At 40.3% G+C, this 23,224-nt stretch overlaps 1 protein-coding gene across 4 annotated transcripts in view; it reads right to left on the reverse strand.

Moving 5' to 3' along the window:
- Positions 1 to 23,224, reverse strand: part of RBMS3 (RNA binding motif single stranded interacting protein 3) — a 720,759-nt gene that overhangs the window by 660,468 nt on the left and 37,067 nt on the right. Inside the window, exons 2-3 of one of the 4 annotated variants that reach the window (XM_054815908.1) lie at positions 17,908 to 17,945; positions 15,454 to 15,570 (exon numbers count right to left, since the gene is read on the reverse strand). The exons of the other annotated variants lie outside the window; for them this stretch is intronic. The gene's annotated coding sequence lies outside the window, so the exon portion shown is untranslated. The remainder of the gene's footprint in view (positions 1 to 15,453; positions 15,571 to 17,907; positions 17,946 to 23,224) is intronic. 4 annotated transcript variants of the gene reach the window in all.

Below are 23,224 nucleotides of genomic sequence, written 5' to 3' on the forward strand. Positions count from 1 at the left end.
TTCAAACGGGGGGGACAAGGCTGCTCACCTCTGAGACAAGTCCTCCAGCCTCCCAGGGAAAATGCTAGAGAGCAAGAAACTGAGAACTGTTCTAGCAGTGGGTGGACCGTGGCCACACAGAAACCCTTCCCAAAGCCATGCCTACGAGGACACCAGGAGACACTGAAACCTGCTGCCATAGATCAACAGGGATGCAAAGCCACATGAGGACCAGGACGCACACATAAGCTTCCTAAAACATGCCAAGTGCCCTTAGTGGGAAGGAGAAGTGTGTAAGAGAGGTTGCACATTGGTGTGAGAAGGATGATGACAGAGGCCATGCCTATGTTCTGTCGATCCACAGGCTCATGTAAAACAGGCCAATGCCGCAGAGCGATCACTTCTTCCTTTCCCTCTCATCTATAAATTGTCCCAAAACACATAATATTTTGGGGATACCAGTGAAGGTGACAGAGCCTACAAGCTTTTGGCTCAAGATCAAGTTATTGAAAAACTCCTCAGACCTTCAGAGCTCCTTCCAAGACTGCCCTAATTACCTCTCCTGCAAACAGTGAGTCACCAAAGATCTGCCTAAAGAACTTGGCTTTTGGAGTTTGTGAGCCTTCCCTTTTCTCCCCACTCGTCTGTGCTGGCAGGTTGATTTTCTCCTCAATCTGGACTAAAGGAAAAAAAAAAGAAAGACATCAATTTATTTTTTCGAATACTAACAAAACCCAATGGGAGAATCAGGCAAGAAGAAAATTGCAGGCTTTTCAATCTCCTATTGTAGGGAAGTATGCTGGAAAGACATTCATAAAATGAAATGAATGTAAAGAGTACATCCAAGAGTGCAGATTAGTGAGGAACGCATGTGCTAGGATTTGCATAATTCCAGCTGGTTGGTGGAACATTTCATATTAACAATAATGCTAAAAATAATGTATTTTGAATATACTTGAATAGACTATGCTTAAGCACTGCTGTTTTCTTCACAGTCGATGGGTGCTCTATGAGAATCAAAGGCAAATGCAGGGCTGAAAAATTCATCCTCAAGTGAGGTGGTTGCAGACAGCATTGCAAACAGCTACAGCTATTGCAGTGAAAAATGCCATCATATATAACCAAACAAGACAAAATTCCTCCACCTACTCATCAATAATCCTTTAGTGCCTGCAAGAATCCAGACATTAAGTTCTTGTTCTGACCTGTTTGATAGTGGGTCTAAATTAAGCATTGCAAGGCTGAGAGGAGACTCCTGAAACCACATTGTCTTAAAAACTCACACGGTTTCAAGGGTCTTTACTTCAGTGCCTCTAAGTTTTGAGCTTCTAGAAGAATACTTTTATGCTTTTAGTTTGCTCTCTGTCCAAGGCTCCTCTACCTCTAGCTCATAATTTTGTGTCTTTTGATTTGGTGTTTTTCTTAAAACCCAGCTCCTTCAATGATATGTTTATGTAAGGATTTCATTTTTTGCTTTAAAATAAAAACCCAGATGCTCTTAGGCTTCGTTATTGAAAAGAGGAGTTTTGAAAACATCACAAAGCTGAAGATAAAAGATCAAAAACCAGAAGGCAAATAAAAAGAATGCACATTTTGTTTTAAAGCCCCTTTGGTTTTTTTTCAGCCAACATCATGATGTTTCTGAAGTATAACATGATTTATAAAGGTTGGAACTAGAGAAAAAAATACAAAGAAAATGCCTCTTCCTGCAAGCATGAAGATGTCTGTTTAACTGTACATACCGGTACATCCAACAAGCTAATGGAGCTATTCACATGCTTAAGTGTGAACATGTATGAATATTTACAATATGTCACAAACTTTAGTGGGAAAAGCACTTTTTGCTGATTCAGGCTGGATAGCAAATTTTATTCGTTTTCATTTCTCTGGGAATATTAGCCCTGAGGATGTGACCATGGCTCAGCCAACAGACCATCCAAAACCTAGATCAGAAGTGTTGCAAGTAAACATGCAGTATAAAGAAAAAAAAAATAGAACCTCCACCGAGCTCTGTAGTTACCAGATGCCTAAACCAATAAATAAAATGGGGGCAGTGACCTGTGAATAGAAAATACCAATTACGTAAGGCTAAAGTTTGGGTGATAAGGTGACAAAAAGAGGATATTCTCAAAGTGAAAACCTCCTAAAAGACTATGTCAGCAGCCTCCATTAAACTCAGAAAGATCCAGTTCGTAGGTCTGACTTACGAATGAACAGTAGATATGTGATTGACTCATTCATACCTCAGCTTTAATTTTTCAGTATGTCAGTAGCTTGATTTTCAGTCCCTGAGCACCTACAGCTCCACTGAAGTAGCAGATGTGAGAATTCAGCCTCTTTGAAAATTCAGCTAAAGGCACTTGGAGTTATGAACAAAACGCAGACTCAGTTGCATGCCTATTACTGTATGATCATTACGACTACTCACAAATTAGGCACACAGTCGCACACATGGTCTTAGTCACATGGGGGAGAGTTTCAAAGACACATCATGGGATGACAGGAATCCAACTCCCCATAAAAGCACATACCTTTGAAAAGCTCACCCTGGGCTTTGAACAGCTTTTCACAATGGCTCTCCTCTAGGATTTGGTGGTAATAGAAATCATTCCTTATATATCACTGGATAATAACTCAAGATTATTGAAAAAAAATGCTTAGTTTTTCGCAAGAGGAGGGGAACTTCTCACATTGCTCCTGGGAAATGTATGTTGCAACAAGAAGGAACAATGCAGGGCAAAGATCATGCAAGAGTGAAAAATAAATATAACAACTGCTATGCTGCTACATGAGGGACATCTCATTTTAGTCCCCTAGTAAATCCCTTGTTTGTTTACAGTGAATTTATGCCAGAGGGGGCAAAAAACCAAACTACCTTCCTGTTAAGCTCATTCACAAAATTAACACAGTTTTGAACCATCCTTTATATGCTTTTATCCCATTAAAGTCTAAAATTAACATAATCTAGTTTATTGGGTTTTCAATACTCTTCAACATTGGCCTTTTTAGACTAGACCCAACATTTAACTACGGGACACATAACTGGGAGGTGAGGGGAGAAGGCAAGCACCTTGATTAATCTCAGTCAAAGGTCTCAGTCTCACTCGGGATTCAGAGAATAATTATGCAGTTAGCTTTTAAAATCACCCAAATGTATTTAAAATGTCTCCTTAGTTGAATCTGTTATGCTTTGATGGCATCACTCTATACCATAAGGGTATGGCAAGGAAATATATAATATGAATGATAGCATTAATAAATAATCATTATAAGCTACAACAACGCCTTTACATGTTCTTTTGATCTTTACTGTGTAATATGCATTTAGGCAACAGGTAAAACAGAGTTCCTTGGAGTATACCATCTTCTGAGATGTTCAGAAGGAATGGAAAAATAGTGATCCATAGGGTAAAGCTGTGATTTCATGTGCAGTCATAGCTCTGGTGAAGTCAACAGGAATTTTGATGCTGTTTGGGGGATTTTACCTTCTCCAGACACTGTTAGCTACATGTTTTCTGAAGACAGTAAGTAACACACAGCTGAGTGGCTAGTTCTGAAGGAGGAGGAGAAGACCAGAACAAAAAACCTGAAACGGAGTGATACCACCCAGAGTCTGTGTAATACCTTTGCAGGAGTAATGTTTATCATCTGTCCCAGAAATCTGCTTATCAGCCCACACTCAGCTTCATGAGTCTCCTTCTTCCTCTGTTCCTTGGCTAGGGACAACTTTGGCCTCTTACTAGGGGATTTATTGTTAAGGGCAGGTGGATTATTCAAATCAGTTTCAAGATGATTTACAGTAAGCCTGATCTCTAAGAGACAATTATGAAACTGGGAGCTGGACATCTGAATATTTTGTCTCTCAAGTCATTTCTCCAAGTGGTTGAATGCTTGATGCCACGGTAGGTTCATTAACAAAAAGAATGATAGATTCTTCACCATAAACCCTATAAAACTTGATTTACCACCTAATCCCATATTTAACAGAAACCAAGCAAAGCATGATATTGTTGGCCAACTTTTACCAAACTGGTAGTTTGACATCCTGGAGATCAGATTTTCAATTTGAAAAAAGAAAATAACCTGAGCTAAAGATATGTTGGAACGCTATCAAAATATTATCCGTCCACAGAAAATCTGCAAAGAGGAGGGAGGAAACATTTTGGAATTGATCACTCATTGATTATCCATGATCTAAGGGGAAAAAAAAAAAAGACAAAAAAAGACGCGATTTGAAGAGTACATGGTATTTAGAATAGTTTCATGGGCAACTGATAATGTTATGTATTATCTAGTCTTCAAAATGTTAACTTTTCCTCTCCATTCCTTTTATTTTGCCAGAGTCTGGTTTTAGCCTGAAGCTTTTCAGCAAAGTATTTTTTCAACTTAGTTATAGGAATAGTCAGGACTTTTATATTTTCTGAGTTGGATGCAAAGGACAGATGCTTATACATGCTAAGGTACAGTTAATTTTCTCATAATGCTTATACCAAGACAGGAGAGAGGATAGCATTTTGCAGCCTTTTTTTGACCAAGAATACTAGAAGAGTTGCAGTTATGCATTACAGTTCAGTCAGTGAAGCTGGATTGGATCCATATCATTTACTTACATCTTTGCAAGATCTTCAAGGCATATCAGCTGCAATGCGTTATTCACAATGTCAAATATTCTAGACAGGCCAGAAATAAATCTGTCTATGAGCTATGACTAAGAAATCATCCATCAGCTACACAAAAGTAATCTCTGCTGTATTCTAGTCCAAAGTCCAATTGAGAGGGTCTAACATATTGGCCGAGATCAGTTGCTTCTGAGGTTGGCTTTTTGCCATTTTCTCAGTCATCCCAGAAAGAAACAAGAAATTAGGTAGTGTGATAGCTTGCCAAACCAATGACATCAAAAAAACTTTTAGTGCTGATTGGATTATTGTGTTTTCAGGGAAGGTGATAAATAAAAAGAAAAAAAAAAAATTTACATTACATATGTAATGGAAAGACTTTTTAGACACTCTTCATAATCTGAGGCATATCAGCTATTTTTCCCTCTGGTTCTTCCTCTCATAAATCCTCTCCGAAGAGCTGATATGCATCAAATTCTGAAGACCAGAAAGTCCTTATCAATTTATCATCTTATCTTCCTATCAGGTTAAGGGATGAGTTTGGTGGCAGGCACAGGAGAAAGCACAATACATGTAAAAACCTTAAAATGGCATATTATGAGATTTTGATGATCCATCGTGTGCCATGATCATAGGTGAGCATGCTATGGATACACTGCAGACCTTCGTCTTAGTTGTAGAAATTAGGTGACTTGCATACAGCAGCCGTTGACCACAAACCATCAGTACCTAAACCATCTCAGAGCAGCTCCTTGGCCTGAGCAGTGACACGTTCTGCAATTTCAGTGGAGATACCCCAGCTCTGCTAAACTGGAGGGAAGGAAAGCAACGAGCCACAGTCCTGTTTCTTTTCTCACAATATGATGTAGCAGTCCTTTAAAACAGGTCTAAAATGACAGAAAGAAGGGGGCACAGAAAAATAATTTCATTTGATACATTGCCTTTGTGCCTGTATGGATGCAGTGCATAGCAATTATTCCAAATGAGAACTTCGTTTTCCTGTAAGCCTACTGATAACAGAGGGTTTGAAAACCCACAAGCATTCATCCCTCTATCTGAAGGACTGCCACGTGTAGGTCACTGTTAGAAACAGCTAATTTTAAAGGGGGGAAAGAGCAAGGTGTCCTAAATATTGCGAATTTCTGTTTGTCCAGCATACTTCAGGTTCCCTCCTCCTCCCCAAATGCTGTCCTTCTGAACACTCTGGACAAACAGAACATCCATTACTGTCGTCTCAATTTCTGTCAACAGCAAACTTCAATACAGGCCCAAATTTGCTGCCACTGAAGTCGATGAGAGTACTGCTTTAATAGGACTAGCGCCGGTCGTTGCTGCCGACACAGCCTTATAGCAAAGATCAGCCTGCCCTTAAACCACTTCAAGTTAAATCCCAGTGCCTCCAAACCCTTGCCTTAGTGACAATCACTATGGAGAAAGGAAAGCGTAAACTCTATTTCCTTCATCTTGGGTTGGTTTTGTTTTGTTTTTTTTTCAACAAAAGCAAAACAGCCAGCCCATGAACTTCCCTCTAGAACAGGGTGTACTCAACTCATATGCTTCAGTCTCGACAGCAAACAGCCCGTGTTGCTAGGCTTAATTGCTATCTGGCAGCTCTAACCACACAAACTTCTCCAGCAGTTTTCGGATGCTGCAATACCGCAGCTCTGTGAAAAAGCATGTGAATCCATTCCTCCTCCTGTATTTTGGGCACCCCTTGTCCCAAACATTTTTCTATGCAGTTTACACCAGGTTAACAATGGTCAGCTGACACAAATACTGGTATGTTTGGCTACAACTCCACCCGGACCACACTGCAGGGAAGTGATATGTTTGGGACAGGATTCATCTCACTTAACTTTATTTCGAAGTTAGGGCATGTATCCTAGGCTAGAAGGCTAATTCCCATTATAATCAGTCAGGACACAGGCAGCTGAAGATTCATTTAATTCCAACACAGGATTCTAAATTAAGTGCAATGAATTTACCTCCTTAACTCCTTGACTGTAGAGGGAACCCAGAGAATTAGCTCGGGTTAGTTGCTTCCTTTTTTAGATCTGATTAAGCACCAGTTACATGATCTGAGCTCCATGCAATAGTGTCAGATCCCAGTGGGAATCTGATTGGCGTATATATTCCAAAAGATTTCAAATAGCTTCTTAGTGGCTTTCTGTTTACCCAAAACACCATATGTTCGGTAACTTCAAGCCAACCTGTAAGAAGTCTAGCTGAGGTGTTCAAATGTCTTAATCTTTTCCTCTAAGAGACAAGAAAAATATATTCCATGAGATAATAGCAGAGTCCATCTTTTCATATGACAATTGGCAATACTTTGGTTTATGTTCAGTTTCAGAAACGCATAGAAAAAGAAAGGCCTGTATTTTTCAATGTATGACATTTTTCAGTCCTATTTCGCATCAGGCTTTCAGATCTGGATGTAATATTTACTTTTTCAGCCAGCTAAACATACAAATAATACTATAATTGGTTTCGGCATTCAACAGAAGAAATTAAGTCTCAGGTATTTGGGGGTTCTATTATCAAAAAACATTTTAGTTACAATTTTTTTAAACATATTGAAAATTAATATGCAAGAAACTATAGTGGCATGCTAAATCTTCCAGACTTGAGAACAAATTAATGACTTAGTGGGTGAAACTCTGGAATGCTGACAACTGCAAGCTAGACTTCTGTAATGTACTGGTAGCATGGTTAACAGCCTGCAACCAAAATGTCTCATAATCTTTATGTGAACCATCAATTTATGCCTTTAAACTTACACTGCTATTATATCATTAGATTATTTTATTTTCCTTGCCAAAGCTTACTTTATTTTCTTGGGCAAATTCTACACTAACACAAAATGTTGGCCTGGGGTTATTTGAAGAAACAGGTGTATATAGAAAAGAAATGAACATCTAGCTTAGTAGGCATTCACGCAGGGTAAAATAGATTTACCTTGAATGTTGAGGTGCTGGAAGGGAGAAGTATCAGGAAGAGTAATCATGAATAAAATGCAGTAAAAAGCCATGCATCCCTTTATCTTACACCCTCTTTAACCTCCTGCTTTTCCTTCAACCTCCTCCCAGTCAGATTTTCTTGCATGAAACTTACATATTACCTACTTTCATGGTCCATGTAAAAATAGTGCCAGGTATTCTAGCAGGGTAATTGCTGAGACAGAGGTGTCATGAAAAAATGGATAAAGGAAGACTTCCTTCAGAGCCTTGTCACAGAGAAAGAGAAACCAGATGTTGCTTCTTTTTTTTTTTTTCCCCCTCTGCTACTCTATTATTGTACTCTCTGGCTTAGGAAGTTGCTGAATCTAGGAAAGTATAAGGACAAGATATGAACATAAGCTCACCAAGACATCTGACACTTCCTAGTGCTGGAGACGGGCATGGGCGACCCAGCCTTTCACTCTGACCTGTTTCTGGCTGCTCTTCCATCTACTAATTCCCACCTGATGAAACAGACCCATCAGCCTACAAAACCAGGCAGCCCTGGGGCCACCCCTGGCATGAGACATGCTCAAAACCAGTCTAAAGTAATTTTTTTTCTCCCTGTAGAAACCTCTGCCAAGACCCTGTCTTTTTGAAATCTCTACTATAACATTTCATGGCCATTCCAAAAGACACCACTGCTTACAGAATGTAGTTATAAAATACTATCCCATAAACTCTGAAAACTATTCAGGGACTATAAAATTGTTACAGCAACTCCCTTTTGTATTACTCACCAAAAATAAAGGGGGGGGGAAGAGTAACACAAATTCAAACTCCTTGCAGGAAGGATAGCGAATACGTATTTATTTGATGGTAATTAACTCTACCTCCTTGTTACCTTCCAATCTTTTAAGGTGTCATCTAAGTGATAATTCCTGAGAAGTAAATTTTAGCCATTTTTAAAAGGCAGAAAATTTACTTCTGAGTAAGAAAGCTAAATTGCTTTTCTTAAAATAAGATATTCAAAAAGTCTTACAATAAGTATATCCTGACAGAAATAACTGTGTTTAAGACCTAGAGATTCTACTTTGGTTTTATGTTTATAGGGTGATATCCTATTCCCACAAAAGGCAATGGAAATTTTGACATCCATTTCAATAGTGGCAGAACTTCACTCACTGAGTTCAATGAAATTTATTAGATTTTCATGTTAAATGCAGAGGAAAATCCTGTTCAGATTTCCTGCTAATCCAGACTCAGAGTTTCTGCATGGCTAACGCAGGAGAGTTGGTAACCTCAGATCTTTTCTAAACTGTACAGAAATGACCCAATTTCCCACATTCTTTTGAATACGAAATCTTTGAAGCCTGTGATGTAGGGAGGAACCGCTATGTTGCACTTTGAGTTTCACTCAGTATTCTGACTGCAGTCTTTGTAAGTCTGCAAGGATTTACATTCATTGTCTCTCCAGAGTCACTTGCAAAATGATTTCTAAAAATTTTCTCTTTCAACTACTATTAGACACTGCCTAATACAGGAACAAGGAATTCCTGGCCCAAGGGCCAGATACAATCTGCAACTTAATTTCAGGCAGACTGCAGCCAAACGAGTTTGCGTGCATGTGTATTTATTCTTGGAGAGGAAAAACAAAGGCTCTTATTAACATATGACTTGCCAAACGTCTCTCAGAGACCTAGATGGTCCTTCTCAGGGAAAGGGTCTCTGCCCCAGATCTAATAAACTGCAACTCAACATTACAGCTACCAGCCAAGCAAGACAGAAATACAATATTGCAGAATATTACACAATACATAAATGCAGTATTCCAATGTGATTGTCAAGTAGGTTTGCCGTGCTGGTACAAAGGGCACCATTAGCAGACGGAGAGGTTACTCAGTACTGGCAGCTTCACTGTAGTCAACAGCAAAGATGGGGAAGGAGGGGGAGAGAGGGAAGAAATGACTCTACCTTGAGTCCAGAGAAGATTTGGGGACTGCCAGGAACAAAAACAAACAGACAAAAAAGTATCCTTTTGCTTTCAAACTGAGCATTTGATACAGAAACTGAGGAGGAGACAAAATGAATATAAGACTTCACAATGTCATTTCTACAAAGTTCCTTTTTAAGAACTGTATTTTGATACCAAGCAAAGGTAAAAGCCAATGCAATAGATTAAGAGGGGAAAAAACATTCAGAACTGTAGGAAGTTGCTCACATCCTTCTGTTACTTGATCTGAACCATCTCATATCCATCTAGGTTATTGCTGTTTCCTGCTATCTGTCACTGATAAATGGCTGTTCATGCTGTGAGAGCCACTGTCATGTGTTAGCTGTTCTCTAGCGGACAGTGTAAAGCTCCTTGGGCTGTGAGGAGGAATGGAGGGAAGGAATGGAGGGATGGAAGGAAGGAAGGAAGGAAGGAAGGAAGGAAGGGGTGAGAGGCAAATGAGAAAGAGGAAAATGTAATGGGTTTACGTTGTCACCCTTCATAAATCTTGATCATGTCTTCAACAAGATCTAGAAAAATCACAATTTCACTCCAGGACAGGGATGTTCATTACCCAAGTTCAAATCGTATGAAAAATTACTGTGGGAAAATCATTCACAATTGATTTATGGCTAAACTGAGGGAAGTGGAAGTGCCATGGCCTATTCGCTGCCTTTAAAATATCTTCCAATCTTGCACCCACACTAAAAGCTTTGCACAAAGCCGCTTCTATCATTTGAGTACCCAAACACAAGGCATTAACCTAGCACATACCATTAATCATTCCAGCCACCTAGAAATGAAAGCTGCAATAAAATGGAGAAAGGGGAAAAATTAATAATTTAGTAATTGACTTCTATCTGGAAAAATATACCATTCTAAAATAAACACTTCTCTCTTTACAAACCTGAGAGAGTATTTAACAATATTTATATTAAAAAATCTAATCAATTCATTCATGTTTAAGAAAAAAAAAGAAAAATCTTTGTCAGAGGGAAGACTCAGGTTTCAGAATTTTCATTCATCTTATTTAAAAAAAATATCTAATTTCTTGAGACTGTTCAGAGCAAGCTAAAGAGGGAAGGCTCTGTATGACAGATCTTTTCTGAGATTAGCTGTTCAACGTCTCCATATACTTCAAATCAATACAAAGGACACACAGATGTTTAGATTAATATCTGTGTTCCAAGAAGTGCAAAAATATCTAAGACCATGCACTAGCTTCGATGCTCTCCAGCAAGTTTATCATCAACAGACACGTTACATTAGAGCTGCATCATGTCTCTAGGAAAAGTTAACTCATGCGCTGCCATGGCACAAGGAGTGTGTGGACCCAGAGCAGCAGCAGAATGTTTGGGAAAGGGAAAGGAAGGGGAAAATGATGACTCTCTTCAAGGAACAATCTCTCAAAGCAGCAGCCATCCTTCTGACCCTGTGAAGGGAACTAGGACCCACTGGGGAGAGCCACCTGTGTACGACCCTGAAAGAAGGAGGTCATGAAAGCCGCTGGAAAAAAAAAAACTGTGTTATTCTTATTTGCATCCTACTGAGCATCCCCTATCACATTTCACTATAAATTCATTTGTGCGTGCACACAAACACCCATACACACACATTTGTTTCATATACACCTCAGTAAGTGGCTTTAGGCCAGCTAATCAAGCAATTAAATGCACCATTTTTTTTCAAAGCACACAAACTAGAATCATGAGATATTATATATTAGAAAAGGCATTTTAAAGTTGCACAGTAGCTGAATGACACTCTAGCAGCACAAGCACTAGACATCTCTATCAAAGGCTGGGGTTTTTTTTGTAAATGAGCACAGTACACTGAATTATTAACTCCCCTTATAGAATGTAAACAGGATTTCAGAAGAGGGATGAATCAGGAAAAATTCAAGTAACAGTTTGAAAACTGGAGCATAAAGTAACTAAGAAACAGCCTCTGAAGAGGCACATTTGTCAGGAGTTAGGCTTTTGTAGGACTGCGGCTGTCGCCTATCCCTTCCCCCTCTTAAAATCTTAAAAGTTGAGTTTACAACATGAAGCCCGAACTGTTACTGTCACCTCCCCAATTAGCTATAATTAGTATCTTTTTGAACAACTGTGAAATTTCATCCCATGCCCCTGTAGGCTACGCTATGGGATGAGAAGAAAGTAAGACCTCTTGTCTCCAATGTAATCAGTGTCCTCCATATTTGCATAATTTCTCCTCTTCTCTATCTTCTAAGGCTAAATTTTTGGTCCCTTTTCTGGCAGAAGTTTTCCCAGGCTCTTGAACATTCCTGTCACCCTTTTCCCAATCCCTCTATTTCAACCACGTCCTTTTTGAGCTCAGGAGGCCAAAATTGTGCACCGTGTCCTAGCTGAGACCACAGGCACAAAGGCTGTATAATACCTTCCCAATTTCTTAGTAATCTTGAATGATATGCAACCTAATATCACAGTTGGGGTTTGATTGTTGTAATTTGAGCAAGTGTCCCCACTGATCTCTCATACTCGGCTCTTCTGGATCTGGCAGGACTAACTGATCACACTCAGTCTTACTTTATTCACCACTGACCTTCATCTGGCACTGCTCTGCCCACTTGGTGGAAAACTTTACAATACTCTGAAGGTACTCATAGTTCATGCTGCTCCCGAACAGACTAAGTATTTCCATTACAGGTTTTGCAACTTTATGACTCCAGCCCCCCTCTCAATACCAGCAATAAATGGGTTAACAGGAATCTTAGTTAATTTGCAGACATCCAAAGCCCAACTTTGGTCTCTTTCTACCCCAGGAGATTAGCCTAACCCTCTGCTTTTCTTCCCCTCCCCAGCTTTCAGCCATAACAGTATTTTGCCTCTCACTCCACAACATCGGAGTTTCTCTAATCTTTTGTCCAGAGCTTTGTCGAAGACCTGTCACTCACAGGATTTTGTTTTCAATTACTCATGCCTTCTCCAACACGTTCTCTGTGCTAGGAGATCACTGAAACATCAGCTCTCATTGTAAAAAAAATGCTGGTGGACTACATCATGTCATAATCTCTCTGGTACTTTACTATTGTTTTTAAATGAGGATTTCAAGCTGGTTGCCAAATCCAGATGTAAAGTGTTACTTAAATATATCACTGAATTAACTAACTATGCCTGTAACTGATTCACAGCCGAAGCTGCGTTTTCAGCGGAATTTATAGAAGAGACGCAAGCCTCAGATCACTGCTAACCCCAGCCACAAATCAAAGTCCTCTGGCATATGGGACCAATCGGTCTAGCAGAGGTTTGCTGCTGGAGCACTCTGCAGTGCGTGCTTGAGTCACAGCCGTTAGCCAAACCATTTCTTCTCACAGGGCTTTGCTAGCTCCAGTGTTGCCCTGCTCTCCTTTGCAGATTTGCCATGCACCCATGCAGATTCACTGGTTGTTTCTGTATTACTTCTGGGAACCAGAACGTGCTCTGCTATTCTAGAAGTCCTTCAAGGGGTCCTCTTGCCTCAAAGCCCTACAGAATTTGAGTTCCCTTCTTCAAAGAAAGTGATGGCCAGGGCCAGCTGCCATGCAGGAATTCAAAATTTTGATAGAGGATGGGAATATAGGAATCCAGGAAGGACAGGAAACATGAGCAGGATACAGTGTCTTCCATGATCTCTGCTGCACCAAGGAAGCAGCTCTGTCAAGGAGTTTTATTTAATCTTTCTACTCTGAGGAAAGGTCACCTGGATGCTGTACCTTTGAGGATTAACACTAGGAAAGAACAAGCCAGAAGAATCCCACTGACTCCACCAGCGTTTGGGAAGAAGGAAAGAAAGGAAGAAAGAAAATCTAGCGCGTATGAAATGGTCCAATGTCACTTCTATCATCTTGGAGGGAGAGTCGGAGACTACACAAACCATACCAGAGGCCAATATGACAGCAGGGTTATTGTAAATGATAGCCATAATAAAAAAATGCAATAAAATTACAGGGATGCACTGGTGTTATTACACTTCAGAAATTAAATTCCAGCACTGAAAAAATCACAAGCACAGACATACTCTGAAATCTTTCAGACAGCCCTCACAATGACAGCATTGCTTCCTCGGGGCTCAGTCCTTGCCTGAAATCGGAGTCTGCCTCCGTTCCAGTTTCAGCAGCTGCAGGACTAAGACCTCAGCATTTTCGTTCCACGCGAGTGTTCACACACAGTCGGTGGGAGGAACTGCAGCCACTTTGCCCTGGATCCCTGTCCCATACCTTGTTTGTTTAGGAGTTTGCAGTGTTACTGAATGAAGCATTATTGAACCAAATACCACCACACTGATTGAAACACAGCTAAAAAGTAAGCATTTCTTGTTTATTTACCCCAAAGTATACAGCACACAGAGCAAAAGGACAAGAACAACAACAAACCCTATGTGTGTGCTTCCCCTTCTCCATCACAGCTGCATTTCATCAGGTCATCCACCCCAGAGTCACCATCTCTGGGTTGGGAATGTAGCTCTGCTCCCAGCATGCTCCCATTTGCCTGTCCTTTTAGTGTGGTGGGTGCTGAGTAACCCTCCTTCTTCCTTACACCAGCATCTTTAAGGCTCTAATATTCTGTTTGATCTGTTTCAGGCTGTGGGAGAAGTAAGAAATTTTCTGTCTGGCTTATTAGCTAGGTATGGAATACTCCGCAATAAATATATTCTGTAGCATTTCCTTTAGACCTCTTATCCATGCCATTGTTCTGCCTTTTTTTTTTTCCTAAAGATTTTCTTGTTTAACTTTACACATTCAGGCAAGTGGACATAATGCAAATAATCTGAGACCTAAGGTTATTTATAACATTACTGCACATAACACCCTCATTCTCCCCACCAGCCTTTTACTCTATAAAAATATACAAGAGTAAACAGGCACTCCATAAAAAGAAACATCAAGACATCCAGTGTTAAAACTGAACAGCTAAGAACTTAGCAGCAGCAAATATAACCTCACCTTCTTGTGAATAATGCCTTGCTATTTAGTTTGGTTACAAGATGACGCACCGTACTGCAAATACTATGCTGTGGTATCAGCTTTTCTGTACAATCTTCAATACAAGTCTAGAAAATTATATATGTGGAGGCCAAACAAACCATTTGAAGGACTGAAAGAAAGCAAATACGTTTGAAAATTAAGAGTGTTATGAAAAAAAATTTACACAAATCAGAATGAAAATGCTGAGGCACAGGCAGTGTAATGTGAAAAAAACCGACGTATACTTCAAAAGGCAGGATGTCACTGCACATGAAAGGAAAGAAAAAAAGTAATTATTTTAGCTGAACAGCTTTGCCCAACTTTCTGCCCAGATCTTGTGTGCAGAGAAGGTTCACAACAGTTGTCTTTGCCATTTCTTTGGAGGTACTGATAAAGGGGTGACAGTGTGACCGAAAATAGAAACATCTAATGCTCAAGTCTCCTGCTCACCACAGATGAGGCATATTCCTGGTTAACAACCTGGGCTTCATCTTTGTGGAGACTTAGAATATTTTCAGAGCGCTTGGCCAAAAGTCCCAACAACCCTGCCACCAGGCTGAGAAGTGAAGAGGCACCCATCTGCTTGTTCTGTGTAGTCTCATGAAGAAAATCTTTAGAAGAATTTTACAGGGAAGCTTTTAGAGAAAATAAAAATATTTATTTTTTTTCTTCTACTGAGGATTTCTGGGTTCACACTGACATTTGACTGAGCAGTTACTTAGCATGCTGTACACCATATTTCACTTACAACAACAGTGGATACAGTAAAGTTCCCTTTTTCCCCAGAAGATGACAATAGGGTATATTTTTCATAGAAAGTTACATTTTTTCAAGGTTTTTTTCTCTTTTTTTTTTTAAAGGCTCAAATGATGGAAAATATGCTTGGAAGGAAGGATCTATGGTGAAAGTGACACTGAGTCTGGAGGTACAGAACTTGTTTCTATGATACATTAAATATCCTACCCTGGTCAAACAGACACACACAATAACATTTATATGTGCAAAGGATCCACAACCACAGGTCTGCCACCTCCTCTAGGATTTGCTTCAGCAGTAGGTTTCGTAGTCATTGCCAGGCACCTGTAAGACAAAAGAATATGGAACAAGTGTTAGCAGAGAGGCACTTCTCTCAGCCACAGCTTGTTGCTCAACAGAATTTGTAAGAATCTTTAACATCTATCAGCAAGGATGACTAACTGGTCTTCCTGTCCTGCACCACTCTATGATCAGCAGATGAACAAGATCTGATTTATTTGTAATCTAGGTGTACAGCAGGGGCAGCAGGGCTATCCATAAAGACACCCATCTGTACCCAAACCTATAAAAGATTGAGAAAGCGAAGCAGCATCACACATGTTGCCCACATTCAGCAAGGCCATCCTCCATTTGGTGTGAAAAGTGGGTGTTTCTACCCACCTGTGCAGAGGTACCGAAAGGAAATAACATGATGTTTTGGGATTATGTTACTCGTGTTGTTAACAGCACGCTGGGGACAGGTAAGCCAGTGAGCGTGCATTTGTAATACACCTCCTAGCTCACCAAAAGGAGCAGTAAAACCTTTTAAACAGACACAACAGCAAAAACAATTAAGGAAACTCCTTCAGTTCAGAGCTACCTGGGGCGAGCACATGAACTGGCATACAAGCTGCCTGGAGGCCCTGGAGAGCAGCTGCTGAATTAGCAAGGATTGGAAGGACTAATTGGTGATTGTTTATCAAATAATACACTAGCAATTCCACTGCACTCTAAGGGGGAGGGAAGAATAAAGCTGATTCAGGTGCCACCACTGTGAACTTAGCATATTTCTGAGATATGTAAGACATATTCTTCAACTCTTTTAAGTGTCCATATGCAGACTAGACAGAGGCTGGCAGGAGGCACATTTATAAGTGCATTTATTTCAAGTGCCTCTGCTAGTTCAAAGGACTCAAACATAAACAGTTGTCTAAAATAAATATAGATGTGTTTTGGAGAGGAGGAGGAGAATGTATCACTTTTGAGGTGGGAGGAAGGGATGGCAAAAATGGTGCTAATTAATATAAAGCCTCCTCCTTCCTTGCTGCCCCCTTGTCCCCAAACACACAAAATCAAGAGCGTACTCTCCTATGCTCTCTCAATACGCTTGCCACGTACCTCCTTCTCTCTCTCCCTCGCACTCTCCATAAAGGGGCATGAAATGAGAAATTTTAGCGAGGTTTCTTTACAGAAGAGAGGCTTGGCCTCAAGCCCAGTATACAGATGTGGGAGGGAGTCTTCAAAGAGAGACGCCCTCAGTGCTGCCCAAGAAAGTGGTACTTCTCACAGTGCAAGAGCAAGGCTCTCTGGGACTCACTGTCTCAAGCCCCACCAGTACTACCTAGTCCCTCAGAGACAACAGATGCCCAAGGAGGGAAAAACATCTACATGATGCTGTCTTGAAATTTTCTCAGCTTGAACTTTAGGCAAAAAGTGACCGCATGTAGAGAGGGATGGTTAAAAAAATCCCCCAAACAAACAAACAAACAAAAAACCCACAAACAAAAAACTTGTGGCATCCCTGAATTTGTTATTTACTTTTTACATACTATGTCCGGTCATATGAATTAGCCAATTTATATTGAGGATTATTTGTTGTTCTTAGCTTCAGAGAGATTATTTCTTTTCAGCAAGTCCTTGTAGACTCTTGTAATGGTTTATTGGTACACAAGCATAGACAATTTACACTAGCAAAAATGCTTTTTGCAGGTACAGTTTTACATCATTTCCACGAGCAAATTAAGTTGTCCAAAAAAAAAAAAAACCCCTTTTTTTTTTTCCCCCAGTGTAACTTCATATATGCTAGGGCTTTTGTTAGCATAGCAATGATGACAAAAAATATAATAAATCCCTTCCTGACACAGCTGTGCCAGCAAGACTAAAGCCTTCATCTCAATGAGATTGAACTACTTCATATTTCAGCAACATTTATGTTACAAGCTTTTCCCCTCATGGAACAGAGCATCCTCCCCAGTCACCTGGCTCTGTCTTGCTTACTGCCCATACTCTAGCAAATCGTGGGTCTGCCAGGTAACCTTTACAGTATCAAGTATGCAACTGTATGCTCATGAAGACCATTTAAAAGCTGTTTATTATATATAGTTCTAAAAAAATTCTCTCCATCAGGCAGACAGGCATTCCACAATTTTTGCTGGGCCATCAGCCCCAGCTTACAGCCAGCTCTAACCCACTTCTTGGTATCACAGTAGTAAACGCTGTCCCACATGGTTGCAATGTATGTTTGCTTTAGTTATGTCTTTCCCTCCTGTTTTAAAATGCACAACATAAATCAAATGCATCTAGTTTCCACAGCCATACTTCCACTTTGAACATATCAGGAGGTAAACAAAACAGCCAGCTCTTAAACGACTCTTTTTCTTTAATTAAGAGGGAATTTCTTACCATGCCCAATGAAATCCAGAATGTTTCAGTGTAGATGCCTGAAAAAGAGAAAAAAGTCCTTAAAAGACAGTCTTTTGCTCCATTAATGTCTAACTCTGAAAAAACTATTGCCAGCGTAATTCTATAGGTTGAGTTAAATAAATAAATACTTATCTGATTAATTGTTGCCTGGAATCCTTTTGTGCTTGTATCTCTTGAGTTAGAGGCCATATTAAAAAAAGTGCACAGGAGATTTGAAATCTGAGGACAACCTAAAGCTTGATTCTAAGAAGGCTCAATGCACCAGTACTTTCCCATGGCGCGGGTGAGACAGGTTTAGTCATCAGGTGTGACAGAGAGCAGTCTGTTGCAATCCAACATTACGTGGAGAGCCAACTAGAAAGAACGTATTTAGCACATACACTGCACACGTTACAATACCCTCAAAGAAAAGAAAATCAAGTGTTTCAATACGCAGGTTTTATTCAGGTCAGCTGCATTTCAGTCTCTCTGAAAAGCTGCAGCAAGTGCCTAGATACAAAGATGTCCACAATTTGGAGATTATCGCCAGACGTCAACATCACTGTTATTCACATGTGGGTAACATACTAATGTCCTATGCATAGACAAAAAGACCCTCCAAAAGTATTAAAATATCTTTACAAATTAGGACTTCACCCAGTACACATTTTCATTCATCTCAGCCTTTTCTTTTTTTTAAATACTTCCACCTCCCTCTTCTGTAAGGACACTCACCGAAATCCTTCCACAAAAGCTCAAATTGATTTTTAAGTGCAGGAGCTTCTTTTGTCATGTGTTTAAACAATACCCTGGCACATGGCGGGTCTAATTACACAGAATAGCCAGACAGGATCGGCTCAGAGACTGAGGAAGTCAAGCATCCTATCATGCTCACAACTTCCACTTTTTCATCCTCAGGCAAGTGCAAACGGCCACAGACCCCCGTCCCAGCTTCCCAACCTCTGGACCTCCCCAGCTTCCAGCAATCTATGGCGAGGCAATTTCCTGAACCAGAACTGCATTTTTGCGTACCATAGCCCCCAAGAGAGTTTTCTTTAAGGGGTATGTCCAAACACCACTGTTAGCATGGCAACTTTCGGCATCTACGAAATCCCAGGGCAATTTCACAGCTATAGGAAGTACTTTTTGCTACTTTTAAAATTGTCACCTAACCATTCACTTGAGGCTTGGTATGGGAGAGTGAACAGTCATTTTCTATTGGCTTTCTCCATGCCGCCTGAGAGCTGATAGACCTTTGTTTTCTTCCTGCTCAGATAAGAGGTTGAAAATCCCTAAGTGTTAAGTTGTTTTCCATAAGGGAGTCAGTCCACTTCTTTTATCCACATTTCCCGTATCATCTCCCCTTCTCCTGCATCCTTTCTAAAATGAGGGAGCAAGGATGCAATATTCAAGTGTGTCATGCATTTATGCTGTAGCATAAAGATCTTCCTTTTAATTCATGTTTCCTTCACCAATAATTCCTAGTATTCAGGTTTTTTTTTTCTTTCCTTATTCCTACTGCACATTCAGCAAACATTTTTATACAATTATTATAACCCAAGGTTTCTTCCCAAGGGATAATTTAGATTCCATTGCTGTGTATTTCAGTTTAGGATTGCTTCTCCTCCTCTGTACAGTTCTATATTCATCAATATTGAACTTCAACTGCCATACTGGCCTTCAGTCAGTCTGTATTGTGAGGCTTTTCTGTGGTCACTTAGTCATCCTCACCTCAGCTATCCTGCCTGACTTGGTATCATTAGGAGGCTTCTTTGTCTCATTCTCCATCTATTTCAGGACTCTGCTGAACAGCTCCAGACTCAATAGAGAGATCTCTCTGGTCACTCCATCCTTTTTTTGAAAGCTGGCCACTTTTTCCCTAACCTTTATTTCCTAAACTGAAATTATTATTAATCCATGTAAGGCTCTTGTCCCTTATCCCATGGCAGCTTGATTTCATAAAAAGTTTTTGAAGAGGTATGCATAAAAAAAAAAAACTTAGAAAATTTATTTGATTATAGCAAAAGCACAAACATTCTGAAGGTCAAAAATCTCTGCTACTGTCCAATCCTTCTTTAAAGCTACTCTTATCTTTCCCATACCAAGCTTTTCACTTCTTAAAATAACAGCATACATTATCTATACCCTGGAACAACTTCTCCCCAGCCACAGGAGATATTCCTTCTGTGGGGAATGTGTCCCACCTTTGAAGAGGGCTTTTCTCACCATGCTTTCTTTGATCACAGTGAGCTGCTCAACAGGAGGACCCATTCAAGTCGCTTGGGATTACCAGCTGGTAAGCAGCATGGGCTGCAAATGCCCCATTCCTTCCAGGGCCATTAAGCCAAGGCATGTAGTACGAGACACCAGCTCTGCAGATCCTTTCTGTAGAGTCCATCTGGAAAGACTTTTTTCCTGTTCTTTCTTATTTTAGAAAAGCTGCAGCTCTTCTCTCCCATTCTCAGCCTTCTCATACACATGCATAGGTTGAACAATACTGCACGTTCTTATACTGACTGAGCTATATTTTCAATGACATGTTTACACAAACCCTCTGCTTTTGCATGTCATTCAAACAATGCAATGCCACATATGGTTTCCCAGAGTTCAAGAGCAGCTCAAAAGTCCCAATTTAGACTCTGAGGCCCACCAAATAAAAAAGAATGTGATGCATATGTTCCCAGATCTAGCTCAGCAAATATGGGCTTGAGGAAGAGAAAAACATCAACCCTGGCTACTTAATATTACAGTAGGTGAATAAGTATAATGTTCTAAATAAAAACAATTGGCTCAAATATAATGCCAATAACCCTTCGGGGACTAGAGCTGGTGAGTACCTTTGAGAATAATAAAGGAGGCAATTCTTATTGCATGCATGCACTTTAACTACAGAAACCCAATATGAGAATTTTAATTCAAATTATGTGGATAAAGCTGGCTACCCTGAATCAGCAAACAAACAGGTATGGCAAAGTACAAAAACAAAAGAACTGCAAGTTTCAGACAGCACTCCAATGTCAGCCAAGCACAACTCCAGTATCACTGGGACAACACATAGGGCGATGGCTGAGCTACATGGGGCTTCTTTAGGAACAGGACCTCTGCCACATTAAGTATGGGCCCATGGCACACACCAGCCCTGACGTGGCTGGATTGTCCTCGCCGTGCAGTGCTGTGGATAGAAAGGTGTCCGCTCAGGCCCTGCATGGCCCTTTGCCAAAGTACTGCACCAGAAGTGGTAAATAATTGCTCCTAAGCAATAACGAGTCAAAAAAGTAAAACTTGAAGAAAATAGATATTGGTAAGATTCTGATTCTGCCTTCTCCAGCAGAGATCTGCCCATTGCAACCCTGCAGCACAGAAGTAGCTGGTACTACACACTACTCTGGTGACTGGTCAACGCCAAAGTTAAGGGATGCACTTATTCACTACACACACCCTCTAGATTTCCCCAGGGCACTTGGTGAAAACTCCAATCTTCCCTTTTCAAGGACATAAACTCTGTGGGAAGAGAGCGGTCAAGCCCCTGCCAGTCTGGCCGGGACTGCACCTCCTGCAGTACACATTGCCTCCCTAGGATGCAGTGCAGCAGGGAGCAGGGAGTGGATTCAGCCCAGCTCATTCACCGTTTAAAAATTAATGGCAAATGCAGCCTCTCTCGCTGCAGATAAGTCACCCCAGAGACCTCTGGAAACTAATGTCAGCCCTCCAACTCCTGTTCCTATTACAGCGTTAATCTTCGAGGTTCATCCACACACCCGTAAATGCTTCAAGTGGCCTGTTAGCTCTACCAAAGGACTGATTTTCACTCAGATCACATACACAGAAAGGAAAATGCAACATACCAGTGCGCACATTCCACTATCAAAGAATGACTTAGAAGCGTCAAATTTTTAATATCACATACTTATTTACTGACGCCTGCCTTAGTAGGCATATGTAACCTAATACTGTATTTTACTGATATTGCAGATGGTATAACCAATCTCCTAAACTCTCTACACTCTCAAAGGATTAGTATGATGTGTAGAGCAGTTTTAGCTTACAAAGCACTACTTTAGTGTGTAGGGTTATTGATTTAACTTAGAAATTCTGCTATATAGTGTAGTTTTACTGATTTACCTGTTACAGTAGTGTAAGAATATCTTTTCTCCCCTAAAACTTTGACACACTTCATTATCCAATATAAAATATTGCTCCGGTTAGGATTTCAGGGCAGGCATTCAGTAATCAAAATTATAGACTTTTTGAAAAATTCTCTGTGTCGCAGGGCTCCTCCCTCCTTACTCATGTCTTTTTTACTAAATAAACCTGGTATACCCTCTAAACTTTCCAGAAAGTTCTCAGAGAAGCACCCACAATTATATAGCAGCATACCCCCTCCCCTCTTCCAGCCTCAAGCCTTTGAGTCAGATTTGGTTTGATACAGGGCAGATACCAACACAGAGGGAAGAGTTTTTCCCCCCATCTGGAATACTTCCCAAATATGCTGATACATTTTCCTTCTCCTCAGCCATAGTAGTCATTCAAGCCTCTAGTCTCCTCTCCTCTTGAATGCTGCAGGAACCTCCTGTGTGCCATCCCCAGCTCACACAGTTCCAGCACATATGGAAAGCTGCAGCTGAATAGTGCATACAAATGACAGCAGTAAGATAATCCTGCAACATTGCTAAAAGCTTATTTTGAAAGTGTATTTTAAAACCAAGACCTAACCCCAGAATCACTACCGATGGTATTATTTTCTAGCTTTTCTTCATGATCAGCTGTCTCTGCAGCCATGCAACTCGAACTCCTACCTTCTGCCCTGCACCACTCCTCTTTCATCACTGTTCATGCAAGTATATTCTCTTCTGTTAACTATTCTATATGTTTAAATCCTCCTTTATTCTACTATACTACTCACTCCCCCCGCTTCTATCTTTAATTTCTCTGCTATTAAATGTGATAGGGAAAATATTTCAATTTTACCTTGTGGTGGCTTCACATGGCATAAACCATTATCAAAAAGAAGCCTAGAATCTAATGTCAATAGCTATACTTTCTCCCCTTTTTCTTTGCAGATGTAGAGTTACATAGATAGTTAAATTCATCAAAAAGCTCATCTAGTCTGTATCCTGAAGCATACCAACTCACCATATTTTTGTACATTCAATGAATTATAGTCTTTAACTGTTTTAATCCAAACCATACATATTATCCCATTGCCAGTAGACAGTGATATGACAGCATGTGACTGTAGTACGGGCTTAGACTTACAAATCAGTTGCTGCACATCTGTTGATTCACATCAACTGGCCACGTGTATTTTTTTTGGCCT

This window comes from Grus americana, chromosome 2, assembly GCF_028858705.1.
Source record: "Grus americana isolate bGruAme1 chromosome 2, bGruAme1.mat, whole genome shotgun sequence".
NCBI classification, from domain to species: Eukaryota; Metazoa; Chordata; class Aves; order Gruiformes; family Gruidae; genus Grus; species Grus americana.